This window comes from Staurois parvus, unplaced genomic scaffold, assembly GCF_062004578.1.
Source record: "Staurois parvus isolate SC_StPar_1 unplaced genomic scaffold, SC_StPar_1.0 ptg000201l, whole genome shotgun sequence".
Taxonomy (NCBI): domain Eukaryota; kingdom Metazoa; phylum Chordata; class Amphibia; order Anura; family Ranidae; genus Staurois; species Staurois parvus.
The window spans coordinates 878,332-894,885 of NW_028317997.1; the positions used below are offsets into that span (position 1 = coordinate 878,332).

Genomic DNA, 16,554 nt, shown 5'->3' on the forward strand with positions numbered 1-16,554 from the left:
TGGCCATTGAAGCTCATTCCATGAAGCTCTTTACGCATTGTTGTTGTGCTACTATGAAGGCCACACAAAGTTTGGAGGCCTTCAGCTATTGACTCTGCTGACAGTTGATGACTTCTTCGCACTGTGCGCTTCAGCATGCGCTGACCTCGCTCTGTCATTTTATGTGTCCTACCACTTCGTGGCTGAGTTGCTGTTTTTCCCAGTTGCTTCCACTTTGCTATAATGCCACTAACAGTTAACCATGGACTATTAGGTAACAAGGAAATTTCACGGATGGACTTATTGCACAGGTGGCAACCTATCACGGTACCAGGCTTGAATTCACTGAGCTCCTGAGAGCAACTCATTCTTTCATAAATGTTTGCAGAAGCATTCTGCATGCCCAGGTGCTTGATTGTATACACCTGTGGCCATGGAGGTGATTAGAACACCTGAATCCAATAATTTGGAGGGGTGTCCCAATACTTTTGGCAATATAGTGTATATATATATATATATATATATATATATATATATATATATTTATATATATAAACACACACACAGTATATACAGAATATACACTACATTGTCAAAAGTATTGGGATGCCTGCCTTTACACGCACTTGAACTTTAATGACATTCCAGTCTTAGTCCGTAGGGTTCATTATTGAGTTGGCCCACCCTTTGCAGCTATAACAGCTTCAACTCTTCTGGGAAGGCCGTCCACAAGGTTTAGAAGGGTGTCTATGGGAATGTTTGACCATTCTTCCAGAAGCACATTTGTGAGGACAGACACTGATGTCGGACGAGAAGGCCTGGATCGCATTCTCCACTCTAATTCATCCCAAAGGTGTCCTATCGGGTTGAGGTCAGGACTCTGTGCAGGCCAGTCAAGTTCCTCCACCGCAAAATCACTCATCCATCCATGCCTATCCCACTCTGTCATTCTACGTGGCCTTGCTGTTGCTGGAGTTGCTGTTGTTCACAGTTGCTTCTACTTGGTATAAAACCACTAACAGTTGACCACGGAACATTTAGTAGCAAGGCAATTTCATGGATGGACTTATTGCACACCACGCTTGAATTCACTGAGCTCCTGAGATTGACCTATTCTTTCACAAATCTTTGTAGAAACATTCTGCATGCCTAGTTTCTTAATTTTACACCTGTGGCCATATAGGTGATTGGAACACCTGAATCCAATGATTTGGAGGGGTGTCCCAATACTTTTGACAACATAGTGTACATTTGATACTGTATAACTCCCCAAGAAGAGATTGCCCCAAGATTACCCCAAAAGAGATTATTCTGGAAAGCATGCAGAGTAAATCAAACCCATTATGAAGAATTGTTTATAGAAGGGTAGCACACAGGGATAGCCTTATTATAAAGTGTCTCTTTCTTTGTCCATCAATAGGCTTGGTTTGTCCTGAACAGGGGTTGGGTTGGCTGAATCACTGGTTGGAATGAATTACAAACCTTTAGTCAAGTATAGCAATTCACACATACAGTATGTTTTCCAACTATGTGCAAATGTAATTCAGCTACATATTTAGCTGCATTTAGTTCAGCATTGGCGTCATAAAAGAGAAACCTTGCTAGGATATTTTCCCTCCCTAACCCAATTCACCATTTTAAAGAATGGGCATCTTTTGGTTGTTGTATGCTTAAGGGCTCGTTCACACTTGGCTGTTTTGCCAACGCTTGACAAACGCCCCTATAGCGTTTGGCAAGCGTTGGTCCAGCGTTTGGCAAGCGTTGGTCCGGCGTTTGCGGAGCGTTTTTTAACGCTCCGCAAACGCCGCATGCGCGGTTTAGCGGCGGTTGCTAGGCATTTGCCGAGCGTTAAAACGCCCCCCAAACGCCTATAATGCAGTTTGTGTGGTGTTACCGCTTCGCAAACGCCCCGCAACCGCGTTCGCAACAGCACCACAAACGCCGGCCGGGCGTTTGCGGAGCGGCACCATAGACGAGAATAGGAGGCTTCAACGCCTCCTGACTCGTCCAGAGGCGTCTGTTTTGCCGCGACGCGGCACAGCGCGACGCAAACGCTCCCGTTAGAACAGCACCATGTGCTGTAATGTGCAGAATAGGCAGAGGCGTTTGGGAAGAGGTAAAAACGTTTCCCAAACGCCTCTCTGCCGCCTGCATACAGCGCTAGTGTGAACGTAGCCTAAAATGCCTTAGTCTTGGCTGACCTAATAAGCATTAAAAAGTGATGGAGAGAAATAAAAAATCAAAGAATATTCACTAATACTAATTGAGTAGGATTCTGACTTATATGTACATGTTATATAGCATCTATAACATTTATGTTTGTAATTTAATTAGTTTTATGACACATCAGACTAATGATGAGTATCTTTGCCAGTTTAAATGTTTCTAGGGATCCATGACAGATGGTGTATTTGAAAAAAAAAAGTAATGGAGATCAATACCACCTGCTCATGACATTCTTGTTTTGATAAAAAGCTGCAGTTTCAAAACACTGGAATGTTGACAGCGCATAAATGAGTCATTATCATTTATCATTCTACCGCCTAATGCATGACTATCAAAGTTACATTATATGAGGTCAAGACTTTATTATTAATCAGTAAAAGTAATCATTCACTGAGCCAAGTTTTCTCCAACTTATGAATTAAATAAAAGAGGAAATGCAGTTCATGTCTTTGACATTAAATATCTCCGCATGTTAAAAAGTGAACCTAAATTGTAATTTGTTCTGCTCTCATTAGTTTAACAATCAGTCAGAGTTTGCTGTTAATCAGCTCAATGCTAATGAAAGATTAATAACATTTATTTAAATTAGCCTACCAGCATGTATTTGGTGTGTGGGAGGAAATCCACGCAGGCACGGGGAGAACCAGTAAACTCCATGCAGGTAGTGCTGTGGTTGGGATTCAAACCAACTACCCTGACTTTGCTAAGTGAAAGTGCTAATCACCTAGCCACTGTGCTGCCGCCGAAACAGGTCCTAAAATGTGTATTGTGTGAGTTAGGGACCTTAGATTGTAAGTTCCTTGAGAGCAGGGACTGATGTAAATGTACAATATATGTATAAAGCACCGTGTAAATTGATGGGGCTATGTAAGTACCTGCAATAAATAAATAAATTAAAACAATAGAAAAATAATAGTAGGACCTCCTGCGCTCAGATGAATAAACTGCTTAAAGCTGCCAACACCTTCCTTTATACCAAAAGTAAACAATACATAAAAAATATAAATGGTGTAGCGCTATTAGGTATGCATATGTAAACACATGCAAAATCTTAACAAATACATAAACATAAAAACACACAGATAAACATACATAAAACAACACTCCCCTTAGGTGTCCCCAATATGAACGGGAAACCAATAAGTGACTCAATAAGTATACAGTGGTTGAAATGCAAACTCATGCAAGCATAGCACACTTATTATGTGGTAATAGTGAATAATGAAACAGTCCACTTCAAACATAGGTGTAAAGACTTCAAAAACGTGAGAGTGCCACTGGTGTCACAATCCTAAGATGGTCTGAGTGCCCCCTCACCTCCTTGCAGTGACCACAAGGGCCAGTACGCTTTGTTGTATAAAAGACGTATCCCCCAGGGACCATCTGATCTAGAAGACCATACTGGAAACCACATCAAGGCGCTGTCTTCCAAAACTCCTCCTGCCACTGAGTAATCTGATGCTGACTTTTTACCACAGGGTCATGCTCAGAGACACAAACAAAGATCTCCCATAGCGTAATACAGTAATTTTTATTAAAAGATAACAAAAAAATGTCCACTCAAATCTTCACAGACGATATCGCACATGAAAAAAGCCTCATGACATCCTCATAGCATTGGTATGTTTGGAGGGGTCTTTACACCTATGTTTGAAGTGGACTGTTTCATTATTCACTATTACCACATAATAAGTGTGCTATGCTTGCATGAGTTTGCATTTCAACCACTGTATACTTATTGAGTCACTTATTGGTTTCCCGTTCATATTGGGGACACCTAAGGGGAGTGTTGTTTTATGTATGTTTATCTGTGTGTTTTTATGTTTATGTATTTGTTAAGATTTTGCATGTGTTTACATATGCATACCTAATAGCGCTACACCATTTACATTTTTTAAATTAAAACAATAGTTTTTGCCTTACTAAGAAAGCTGGTTCAAATGAATGCTTATGCTTCTGTGTTATGGAATTGTAGCTTTCATATCTGTGATGGACTCTGAGCTAAAGAAGTCCATCCAAAATGTTTTTGTTATGGATAGGGTAACAGCAGGGGCGGACTGACAACTCATGGGGCCCCCGGGCAATAGGGGATCATGGGGCCCCTGTGTCCTTGCCCAAACTCAAAAAAGTCTATGAAAAAAAAGGTACCAGGGGCATCTCATGGGGCCCCCTACTGACCCCGGGCCCTCGGGCAGTGCCCGAGTTTCCAAATGGTCAGTCCGCCCCTGGGTAACAGAATGTATACATGGCTCATTTTTTTCGTTAAGACAGAAGGCTGAACAGAAAAAAAACCTGACAGATTCTGGCATCCACACACGCAAGGTGGTGCAGGAATCCCCACCATGGGGACATTGTATTCTGAACTGGGAACTTTCTACTGTCAGAAAACACAGATCAGCACTGCTGTCGACTGGCTGCAAGCTGCTGATTGAAGAAGGTTTTCGAGAGGGTCCATTCGACAGAAGCCAATCTAACAATGGTTCCTGCTGAACTGGCTGAATTTAGATCTGTGCTTACCCAGCTTGAGAATTAAAAAGTTACAGTTTAGAAAACCTAAAGTTATTGCCCATTTGAAAGATGTTTCTTCATTTACTTTTCCAGTGCCCTTGAAAAAGTGAAATGATTCTTAAAATAAATATACATTGTCAATAATAACCTTTCACAATGTGGACTGATGATATGGAAATAAATCAATTAACAAAAAAAGAGATGTGAAAAAATTACCAAGAAATATCTGAACTTACATAAATACTCCACTCTTTCCAACTTACACCTATGGGTTCAAAAATCACTTTACTGCCAGGCTTTTTTGTAATTTGCAAAGCATGTATAACTTCATAAGGCAGCCCACAGACAGTTTAAATTTTATCTACCAAAGGAATACATCACCTCAAAGTGTATTTCCACCTTTACAGTCAAATTTGAGAATGCCCCTCTGTATGTTTGTTATATGCTCACATTCACACAACATCAGGGGCGGACTGACCATTTGGAAACTCGGGCACTGCCCGTGGGCCTGGGGTCAGTAGGGGGTTCCATGAGATGCCCCTGGTACCTTTTTCATAGGCTTTTTGAGTTTGGGCAAGGACACAGGGGCCCCATGATCCCCTATTGCCCGGGGGCCCCATGAGTTGTCAGTCCGCCCCTGCACAACATACCTAAAAATTATTCAGAAAAGTATATTTCTTATCTCTCTGTTTTTTTCTTTAAAGCATGTTTATATATACAGTGAAGGAAATAAGTATTTGATACGGCCAAGGCAACAAAGGAGCGGCTCAGGAAGAAGCACATTAAGGTCCTGGAGTGGCCTAGCCAGTATCCAGACCTTAATCCGATTGAAAATCTGTGGAGGGAGCTGAAAGTTTGAGTAGCCAAACGTCACCCACCAAACCTTAATGACTTGTAGAGGATCTGCCAGGAGTGGGCCAAAATCCCTCCTGAGATGTGTGCAAACCTGGTGGCCAACTACAGGAAATGTCTGACCTAGTGGCGGACTGACAACTCATGGGGCCCCCGGGCAATAGGGAATCATGGGGCCCCTGTGTCCTTGCCCAAACTCAAAAAAGCCTATGAAAAAGGTACCAGGGGCATCTCATGGGGCCCCCTACTGACCCCAAGCCCTCGGGCAGTGCCCGAGTTTCCAAATGGTCAGTCCGCCCCTGGTCTCCAACATAGCTGCTGGACTTTCAGTAGTAGGACATCTTTGTGGCAAAGGCAGATGTGATTGCCAACAAGGGATTTGCCACCAAGTACTAAGTCATGTTTTGTGAAGGGGATCAAATACTTATTTCCCTCATGAACATGCAAATCAGCGCATCATTTGTTAGACATGCATTTCTTTTGATTTTTTTGTTGTTATTCTGTCTCTCAGTGTTACAACACACCGAACATTCGATTTTTAGACTGATCTTTTTTTGTGAGTGGGAAAACATTCAAAATCAGCAGGGGATCAAATACTTATTTCCTTCATTGTAGGACTCTATCCGAAGCTTATATTGTTCAGAATAGTTTGCAATGTGCAATTAAGGACGGATTTAGGAACAGATTGGATTAAAAGCACCTTAACACGCACTATACCACTCAAGCATTTGGATATTTAACCCTGCCTTAAGCAAGCCATACATGGATGGAAATTCAGCTGGTTCAGCAGGGGTCGACTGAATTTCGATCCATGTATAGAAAGGGAGGTTGTACAGAAGTCAGTCTACCAATCAACTTCTGTACTTCCGCCCTATCAGATTTTCCCCATTTGATCAGCTCTACAGGCTTTTTCCAGCAGCACTGATCTGTGCATTCTGATGGAGGAGACGTCTCCCTGCTGTCAGAATACAATAGCCCAGTGGGAAGAATTCCACCGTCCACCTTGAACGCTTGGATGGGGGGGAATCGAGTCAGTTTTTTTCATTGCAGTTGAACAAAAAAAACCAGACTAATCTATGGGCTGCCTTAGGACAGACAGTGTGCACTTCTAGTTTACAACTAATAATGACCTACCAGCACAGTACAGATACTGTTAAATATTGTACACATAACTCCCCAACCCCCTCCTAACATAGAAATGGAAAGCTGAGGAGGTCACTTCAGAGGTTAAAAGCAAGTATAAAGATAACCAACAATTTGCTTTGCAAATGGGAACACGGAACAAATATAAAGTAGTTGTTATCCCAATTTGGTTGCAAACGTGGACATCCACTTTAAAATGAATCTGTGGCAAGGCTATGAACATTACCATATTTTGAACAAGCTGTAAATGAACATTGAAATAAGCCCTCCTTAAACCCTGCAGCTGCCAGAAAAATGCAGTAATTCATCCTCAGATTTAACAACAGGAACACTTACTTCGGTCTCCAAATTTGCTTTGCTCCCCCCCACCCAGCAGTGACTTGACAGTCTTCTATTCTTGTAATCTCTAATGTACACACAGGGTAAGCTGAGCTGCTGAAAGAATGACTTGAACCACTAAAGTGCTTCTTCTGTTAATTTCTAGGATGGATTGTTCCACAGTGTCTGCAGCTATAGAGCTCAGTGAGGGATATTTTTAAAGCTAATTTACTGCCTGTTAAGAATTCTTGAATGTCCATGAATGCCTGGTCACAGATTTACCTTAAATTACATCCAATTAGAAACAAAATCTAACTTTATATAGGCAGAATTAGAGATAAGGTCCACTTAAACAAATCAAGGAAAAGGGCAGTAGAAGTATGTGTACATGGTTTGAAGACCACAAAAACATTAGTTAAAAATCTAAACATAAAAAGATAATACTAAAGAAATTGAAAGAGTTGATCAAAAATAGGATTAAAACATGATCATTTTATTTGTGATAGTGATACTGCATTTGTTTACAATAAAAAAAATACTTTAAAGAGAAAAAATTTAATCCAAGAGTTATTTAATTCTTGGACTGAATGGAACAGGAGAAAAACCTTGCTAAAGCATATATCAGTTTCTTTGGACAATTTGGGGAAATCTCATTCAAACTTACAGTCCAAATGACGGTCCTGAGAGGAAATCTCCAGCAGAGAACCCAGACAGCAACACAAACTCAAAGGGGATAACTTCCTAAAATCAAATAGGATGTTCAGTCTGCAAGGGAAAGTGCACTTAGCCCTTTGAGGACCAAGGGACGTATTTGTCCCATGTTTTTAATTGCGTGTATCATCTGATTAAGAACTTAAAACTCTTTTTTTTTTTTGGTTTGAGTCAAAATTTTAGTTCTTATCAACAAACAACAAATGGATGTAGCTTTTTGCCAATTATTTCATGAAATGGCTTAGTTACAGCAACTGAAGTGTACGAACTTTAAAAACAAAAAAATTGATTCTTTTGGCGTTCCAAAATCTTACGGTCCTCAAAGGGTTAGCAGTGGAATTTTCCCCAGACCTTAGTGAATGAAGTGAAACTCTGCTGACTTCCATCCAATCATGTGAAAGCAAATTTGCTGTGTTTTTTTTTTTTTTTTCATTTTTCTTCCTCTGGGAATTTTTTCCCCCATCACATCCAAAGCTAAACATGATTTTTTTTACCTGTAGATCCACTTTACCTTCAATAAGTTTGCAGGTAAATATTTTATGCAGTTTTATAAAGAATGCAGTTGCATTATTGATGTAAATGCTTTAATAGTTTTGTATAGATATTGCAAATAGCTTTCTCAGTGGAAGCAGATTTGACCATATCTGGCAAATTTCAATGGCCTATTTGGTTCTTTTTTTAATTTTGTTAAATAGAAAGTAGGAGTAAACTTTGTTGATAATAATGATGTGGCAAAAGGGAAATAGCATTTTCCATAACTGCCTTTAACATTTGAGTGGAAAATGTTCTCATATGGAAGTTGTCAACAACCCATAAAAGGGCCAATTATAGGCAAAGAAGGGTTACAATTTCTCTGCATAGTGACATTATAATGTATATAGGGCAATTGCTTTTCATTTTTAATATGTCCATTTTGATAGAGTGACTGTGAATATGGAATCTTTATTGTAACCCTTTCACCATTATACCAAGAGATTTGGTTTTAACTATTCTCCACAATGATGGCAGATGTGCCAAAGAACTATATATCTGAGGTGAACATAGACATGGGTGAAATATATTTCTTTAGTAAATTGGACCCATTGAGAAGGTACTAAGAGTAATAAAAATGCTCTAAAGAAGACATATGGGCACACCCTGAGACTGTATGAAGAGTGGTTTAATCTTAACTATTAGCCGCCCGGCCTATAGCCGTTTGGCGGCCGCAAAAATGCATCAGCTTTCCGGGGTGTATGCCATTTGGCGTCCTCCCGCACATGCGCAGTTCACGCAGTTGCAGAGCCGCGCCGCTGCGCGATCTGTCACCGGCCGTGTTCCTCGGACACGGCCGATGGTAGATCTGAGTTGCCGGTACCATGTGACCTGCTGTAACCAATCACAGCGGGTCACATGACAGCTGTATACAATGGATGGCTTCATTCATGCCATCCATTGTATACTAGTGTCTAGCTGTGAATGGTCACAGCAGGTCACATGCACATGTCATGTGATTAGCTGTGGCCAAATCACAGCTAAGCACAAAAAAAAAAAAAACCCTGAATGAATCGATGTCATTCAGGTAAATGCTTGCTTATAGCAAAGTAATTCTTTGCTATAAGCAAACTGTGTAAAAAAAAAAAAAAATACTGATCACTTTCCCAAAGTAGTACAATGTTACTATGGTAACATTGTACTACTTTGGTCATAGTAAAATATGAAAAAACAATCTTTAAAAAAATAAACAAAAATGTAATAAAAAATTTAAAAAAAAAATATATATATATATATTTTTTTTTTTCATACTGTCACCAGTCAGTGTCCCTGTTCACCGCCATGCCAGTTATATGATGACGCTGTACTGCACTGGTGACAGTATGTAAAAAAAAAATAGTGAAAACAATTTTTTTTAATTTTTTTAATTTTCTGAAAAATTATGACAAAAAAAAAAAACTTTAAAAAACTCGCCATTCCACTTATGAAGTACGTCGGACTGTCTACTCTGCAAAAAGGGGCCATTTGGGGGATATCTGTACTGTTCTGACATTTGGGGGATATCTGTACTGTCCTGACATTTGGGGGATATCTGTACTGTTCTGACATTCTTGGACCTCAAAAAATTAGATTGGCTGTCAGTACTTCAGGATTGATCAATATTCAGATCTATCCCATAGTTTGTGAACTCTATAACTTTCCTACAAACTAAATAATACATCCTAATTTGGGTTATTTTCACCAAAGACATGTAGCAGAATACATCTCGGCCTAAAATTATGAAGAACAATTATTTATTTGTAAACTTTTATAACAGAAACAAAGAAAAACGCGTTTTTTTCAAACTTTTTGGTCTTTGTTTGTTAATTTAGCAAAAAATAAAGACCCTGGCGGTGATTAAATACCACCAAAAGAAAGCTCTAGTTGTGTGAAGAAAATGATAACATTTTAGTTTGGGTACAATGTTGTATGACCGCGCAATTGTCATTTAAATTGTGAGAGCGCTGAAACGTGAAAACTGGCCTGGGCAGGAAGGTGTAAAATTGCCCGGTATGGAAATGGTTAAAGTATAACTAAAGGCAAAACTTGTTTTATTTTTTTGGATAGAGTGGACAGATCAGAACATCTCTCAGTTTTTATTGCTGTCTGTGTCCCTGTTATGGAGATTCACCCTCTCTCTTTTTCCTGTTTATCATTATCATTGAAAGAGAAAGCAAAGAAAATCCCACATTTTGGGTTGTCCCCAGAAAAGTAATAGAGGAAAAATCTTCTAATTGGGACACTAGTTCTGGTAATCTGGGGGTCCCCAAGAGATTCCCTAAAGTTACAGGGATTTCCTCTCATTTCCTGTTTGGCCATTGGACTGGAAGTGAAAGAAAATCTCTGAAATGGGACACTGATGGTGAAAAAACAGGGGTCATAACCCAGAATAAAAAAAAAAAAAGTTTTGCCTATAATTCTACTTTAAACTTTACTGTTAGAGCAGTAAAAAATATGAATCTCCATTGACCAGGTAGTGGTATCAGCTGAGAGAGTTAATACATTTGGAAAAGTTATGGATGCCTTCCGCAGCTAACACAATATACAGGGTATGGAAATTCTTAGTGATCAAATGGACTCACACCTTTAGGTTAAACTGGATGGACCCAAGTACAGCACTTATGAAAAGCATGCAGGTTTTTTTTATTACCTACTTAAAAAAAAATATTAGATATGTATTTGTTTCTTGCCTACCTGAAGTGATAATTATATATTTTACTTGTAAATAAAGTGCACTCTGTCCTCAATATAGTTATACAGTAAAACAATTTTATTATTAGTAACAAAACACTTAGTTGTTATATAAAGAATCCACTTTATTTAGTAGCATACAAATAGAATACAATTAAAAACACATTTAAGGCAGCTGTAAAATATCTATACCTATCTTAAAACAAAAAAAAAAAAAACATTTTAAAATAAATTTGATAGTACAAGTTTAGATAATGTACTGTAAAGAAAAAGGTTTCTCAACAATCAGAAAGAAGGAAAAAAAAATCCACAAGGAGACAATCACAACTGAAATTGTTATTGATTGTAATATACTTTCCAACCCAGGGATGATCAATCAAAAATACAGAAAGGGAAAAAAGATTGAAAGAAAAAAAAAAGTGTTTTTTAGTGCAACACATATCAAATTGAATACAGTATTTGTAATATACTAAAAAAGTAACATCACTGGCCATAAAGAAGGTATTTAATGTTTAAAAACATAAAAAGCTTAAAAAATGTCACAGGCATCTATTTTATATATAATAGTTCAAATACCTTTCCCATGGGTTTTGTTAAAATATAAATTGGTCAAAATTGCAATTATGTTCCTATTCTTTTTTATTGACTTAATTGAATAAATACTTCATGACTTTTCAGCGGTATTAGACTAAATGTGTTTCTGTGTTTTTAGTGAAAAGCATATTTTTTATGCATGTCAGCTTTTCACTATAAATGGTCATATTGTGAAAACTGTCAGGACTATGGCTTAGCCGTGGACATTTTTAGTGACAGCAGGGATAGCTGAACGTTTTGATATAAGATATGTGTAGGTGGGCTTGAAAATGAGGGAGTGATGGCAGTTTAGAAATCATGTCCTGATTTTTCAGCTCACACTCTAGTTTTGAACATTCCGTCATTCATTCCTATGGAAAAAGTTCACCACAAAAACGGCGATATTTCGTGAACCATTCGGGGAAACGTTCCACAAAGTAATAGCACACCAATCGGGAACAATCAGCACGTTTCGGTATATTACTGTCTATGTAGTGTAAAAACTGTGGGAGGAGTTAGGGGGGTAAATTTGGCTATAATAATAAGAATATATATGTGAGATAACAGGAAGTGGTCGCCATGCAGGAACACTTAATAAAGTGCCAATGCTATGGCTCTAGTATCTCACTCAGTGAGGGTGCTGACAGTATTATAGGTAGTAGATGAACGTTGCACACCAAACAGCTCCAATTGCATAGGTAGTGAAAAAAGCCTCAGCCACGATCCTCCTGAAAGCCATGTTATCTCGAGGAGCCGTGGCTGAGGCTATTCCTTTTAACTACCTATGCACTTGGAGCTATTTGGTGTGCGTCATTCATCTACTAACTACAGCTTGTGATTGGTTACTGGTCAAGCATTGTCATATGGGGCAGGGAAAAGCCTTAGCCCTGTGTAAGCTCTGACTGGAGCTATTTGAAAATTGCGCATGCATTTTCTTATTCTCTACTGCTCTGCTTTATTTTTATGATTTAGACAAATATGAAATTATGTTTTAGTATCCATTTAATAAATAATGCATAAAGTTCCTAAAGTGTTTTTTTTCTTGTAAATATTAAACACATCATACTTACCTGCTGTGTACAATGGCTTTGCACAGAGCAGCCCCGGTCCTTCTCTTCTCAATCCCCTGCTGATGCTTCTGGCCCCTCCCTTATGCAGACTGCCCCCAGAGCAAGTTGCTAGCTCTGGGGGGTACTTGTGTGTGCTTGCTCCTGAGCTACCTTTGTGTGTCAATGGGACACACAGAGAGTGGCAAAGACCCGCCTCTCGCTCCCTCCTCACTGATTGTGATTAACAGCAATGGGAGCCAATGGCTTCTGCTGCTGTGTCTCAGCCAATGAGGAGAGAGAGACCCTGGAGAGCCTCTGCTCTTGTACATGTCACAGGATCAAGATCGGGATAAGGTAAGTATTGGGGGGAGGGAGGCTGCAGTGGGAGCTTCACACATAGAAATGTATGAAGGTAAAGAACATTCACCTTTTACAACCACTTTAAGGGTTCACAATCTTTGTTTTAACAGCTGAATTTTGATTTGCATACTGTATTTTGTTGCTCTTTCCCCATCACCTAGCATCCAGGGCTTAATATCCAATCACGTATTTGAAAAAGTCAGTCCAGGAAAATCCCCTACACCAGGGGTGGGCAAACTGCGTCTCTCTAGCTGTTGCGGAACTACATTTCCCATGAGGCATTGCAACCTTACAAAATGGACAGTTACAGCTATGACTTGAAGAGGCAAGATGGAACTTGTAGTCCTGCAACAGCTGGAGAGCCGAAGTTTGCCCACCCCTGCCCTACACCAACTGTCTTTTTTATGTGAACAAGCCACAAGGGATACAAATTCCCAAAAGCTCAACATTTGCACTGGATAACTTTGGACCTTATTCTTGTCTGGAAGGTTGTGGAATAATTGTTTTGTGTTGCCCAGAGCAAATAATCATCCTGCTGATACAGTATGGCCATGTAAGTCTTTAATGGTAACTACTCCATTAATGAAGAATATCAAGTCCATTGCAGATATTGTGCTACCTGGATGGAAAACTGAATTGCATTATTAAAATGCAAGTTATATAGTCAACATTGCATAATGCCCATCATTTCACAGAGTGGATGCTCAAATGACACCAGCAGCTTTAACATAATTAGCCCCAAGGAATAGAGACATCAATTTGGCTGACTGGAGCTCCCAATATATGGCCAATTTACTGTAGCCAGAGAAACCTCAAGAGATGACTATAAAGAATGTGTGTTGTTACCAGCTTGCCAGCTGGTATGAGTTTTTATTTTTCCCAAAATATTTTAACCTCCCTGGCGGTATGATTATTTCAGATTTTTTGTGCTGAAAGCGGTACCATTATTTTGCATGGAAATTTGGAGTTTTATATTGTAGGCCTGTAATTCTTAGAAATAACTCACTGAAATCTGTCCGAACAAGAGTCTAGTAAACATCCCGGGGATGATAAAACTTGAAACACGAAATCATAAATTATAATTTAATAAATAATCATAAAAAATTATAATAATAATAATACATTTAATTCAATAATATAATCAAACCAAAAACACTGAAAACTGAACTATAGCACCAAGTTCGCACATCGCTGAGCAAAGTCACAAAATCGTTTTCAGTGTCTGATGAGGAATTTCCCCCACGAATCATTATCACTCAATTCTGCAAGTGGTTCTGATTTACTATCGCTGTTCTCTAGCCGGTCTAAAGCCGCTTTTGACCTAAAGGGACGCTTTTTTGACGCCATGGACGTTTCTCAGTTTCCAGGCAGAAAGAACAGTAAAAATGCAGGCAGGGCGCCGGACAAAGCACTCGGGACAAAATGTATGTGAAATGGTTTGATACAGGAATGTTATACGATGTGATTTTAGTGAATGTAACTTTTTGTCATTTTCAAATTTCCCGCCGCTCCGTCCCCCGTATGTCCCGACGCTCACAGAGGACGGAACCCAGATGACAGATGCCGGCATCCGCCGGATTACATTGCCGGGGACACTGCAGGAGGGACATCGCAGGAGCGCAGGACAAGGTAAGAGATCGAGGGATCCCAGAGCAGCACCGCATGGTATTCCCGAGTGTAGCTCGGGGTTACCGCTTTTGGTACTGAAACTTTACCCCGAGCTACACTCAGGAATACCGCCAGGGAGGTTAAGTGTGCTGTAGGCCTTACTTGGGTCCTGAGGGTTACAAAAGCTCCTACCAACTATCCTGTACCTGTTCCTGTGCCAAAAAAACAGACCATTATTTGTTTTTATTTTTTTCCAAAGGGAAAACAGTAAAAAGTAAAATAAAAATATACAGTGACAGCTCACAAATAACAATTAAATACACAAAAAGGGGTTAAACACAAATTTTGTAAATAGGAAATGAAAAACTTTACTACCCTACTAAATATGCTCTCTAAAAAAGCTAATTTTACCTAATTAGTTCAAGCTCCCAATTTGCTGACAGTGAAATCAGAGCATTCTGTTTATCCCTACTGGTCAGCTGTTGCAGGGTTACTATGTATCAAGTGAGATCCTTACAAAGTATTCTCCTACTGTATTATAGAATATGTATTAAAAGTAATTTTTCAGCTCTTTCATATGTTAATGTTTATCATTACTGATCATGCTTATCATTCCACAACATAAAACAGGAAGCACAAAAACAAAAACTTGGCAAAAACGTAAAAAGATCTATTTAAAAATGCAACCAAATAACATTTAAAAATGTCAATTGAAAAATAACACGTAACTATTTGTAAAGTTATTATCCAAATCTAACAACTATTCCCACCATAAATCACAAATCAGTAGGCCTTCTGGAAATAATAATAAACACGTATGTAAGGATCAGTAATTTCACAGCTTTAAGCCCATATTTAAATCTAAGGTTACATTGATACAGTCAGTCTGCAAGCATCTAAATTTTCCATAGATGAAGTCCATCACAAAAAATTATTTCCAATAATTCCAAGCAGGACGTACAAAATATGCATGAATTATATTGCAATTATGATCTGCAATGCAATTTCAATCACAATTTTTTTGTTTAATCTCGAATTAAAACATATGACCCTATACAGCAGTGGTTCTCAACCTGTGGGTCGTGACCCCTTTGGCGGTCAAACGACCCTTTCACAGGGGTCGCCTAAGACCATCGGAAAACACATATTTCCTATGTGTACAGAGCAGCTGCTGTGTTAAAAGCAGCTACTGATTTGAAAGCAGCCGTATTGAAGGTAAAACGACACATGAATTATAATTACTGGGTAAAGAATTTTATGGTTGGGGGGTCACCATAACATGAGGAACTGTATTAAAGGGTCACGGCATTAGGAAGGTTGAGAACCACTGCTATACAGCATACCTATTAGTGTGGAAAATCCCTCTTTAAGCGAATATTACATTTCATTAAATTAATCATTGAAGCTATTGCTCCATTTTTTAGATATTAAGGTAAAAATGGTAAAATAGTTGCAGCATGCACACCTTAAAGTGTATCTCTACCCTTGCAGACAAATTTAAAGCACTAATATACCCAAAAGCAAATATTTATTATATTGCAGCTTACCAATTCTTAGCTGTGATGGCTGCATTAGATTTCTTTTTTAAGGCTTTTTTTTTTCTTTTATGTTCGGTTAATGATCCAGCCAGTATGTCTTTTTTTCAAAAGAACAAGCTCTCCAGCAGAATGTGTCAGCTGCACAGAGGAGACAAATCACTTACCACTGGCAGGTCTGCTTACAATTATCAACCAGGGGCAGACTGACAACTCAGGGGGCCCCCGGGCAATAGGGGATCATGGGGCCACTGTGTCCTTGCTCAAACTCAAAAAAGCCTATGAAAAAGGTACCAGGGGCATCTCATGGGGCCCCCTACTGACCCCCGGCCCTCGGGCAGTGCCCGAGTTTCCAAATGGTCAGTCCACCCCTGTTATCAACTTTTATTTATGTAAAACTTTTATCCCAAAAGAAACAAAATTATTGTTGTAACTGCTTATAAAATGTTATATATGAGCTCTGAGGAAGGGGGTTTAACTCCCGAAACGCG

General features: G+C 39.1%; 1 protein-coding gene across 1 annotated transcript in view; it reads right to left on the reverse strand.

Moving 5' to 3' along the window:
- STAC (SH3 and cysteine rich domain) overlaps positions 1-16,554 on the reverse strand; it is a 399,298-nt gene that overhangs the window by 78,375 nt on the left and 304,369 nt on the right. The gene's annotated exons all lie outside the window — the stretch shown is intronic.